General features: G+C 40.4%; 1 non-coding gene across 1 annotated transcript; it reads right to left on the bottom strand.

Annotated features, from left to right (window-relative positions):
• Positions 1–396: 396 nt before the first annotated feature.
• On the bottom strand, positions 397–503 carry LOC132185976 (small nucleolar RNA R71). Its single transcript, XR_009440662.1, has one exon. It is a non-coding gene; the product is annotated as a small nucleolar RNA R71 (small nucleolar RNA).
• Positions 504–977: the final 474 nt, after the last annotated feature.

Genomic DNA, 977 nt, shown 5'->3' with positions numbered 1-977 from the left:
TTTGTTTTAATCATGTTGGTAAGCAATACACCTTCGGTGCGAAGACCTATGAAAAATTCATTCAGTCCCCAGATCCTCAACCAGCCATCATGCATTAATTTCCAGCCCATTGTGCAGAGCAGTTACAATTTATCTCCATTGCTCAATATGAGCCCACACTATAAAGGCATACCTACAGAGAACCCATATTGGCAAATTCAAGAATTCTGTTATCTCTGTAGGACTCAGAATGTTCAGGGTTTAACTCCAAAAGAAATCAGGTCAATCCTCTTCCCTTTTTCTTTAAAAGATAATGCTAAGAGATGGTACAATTCTTTGGCCGCAGGTTTTATTCATACTTGGGATTGGATGGCCACAAAGTTCTTAAAGAAATTTTTCCCAGCCAAAAAGACAAGGCAATTGAGAAGGGAAATTATGACTTTCCAGCAAAGAGATGGAGACCTTTTCTTCGAGGCATGGGAACACTTTAATGAGCTACTTCTCAGATGCCCTCATCACAATATATCTCAAGACGATCAGGTATTGGCATTCTATGAGGGTTTAAATGATCCTAACAAGAGTCTTGTAGATTTAGCTTGTGGTAGCATGTTGATGGAGAAGAGCAGCGAGGAAGCCATGGAGCTCTTCGAGACATTGAGTGAGCACTCCTAATTCCCATCTAAAGGGAGACAAGGATTCAAAGGAAAAGACATAAATGAAGAGAGCACCAATGGTGGAAGTCAGGCTCAAATGGCTACCATAGAGAAAAAGCTAGACATGCTTGTGAAAGCTATGTATAATCATAGCAATGCTCCTATTCAGCAAGTTACACAAGTCGAGGTATGTGCCATATGTTCCCATATTGACCACACCACTAAGACTTGTCCCATGTTTTCAATTGTAGACATCTCTCATCAATTCGTCTCAACATTATCATGAAGAGGAGCCATCTCCAATCGATTGACCTCAACAATACCTAGAAGAAGAAGAGTGCCAAA

The sequence above is a fragment of the Corylus avellana genome, chromosome ca6 (assembly GCF_901000735.1).
Source record: "Corylus avellana chromosome ca6, CavTom2PMs-1.0".
Taxonomy (NCBI): Eukaryota; Viridiplantae; Streptophyta; class Magnoliopsida; order Fagales; family Betulaceae; genus Corylus; species Corylus avellana.
This window is presented reverse-complemented; position numbering and strand designations above follow the sequence as displayed.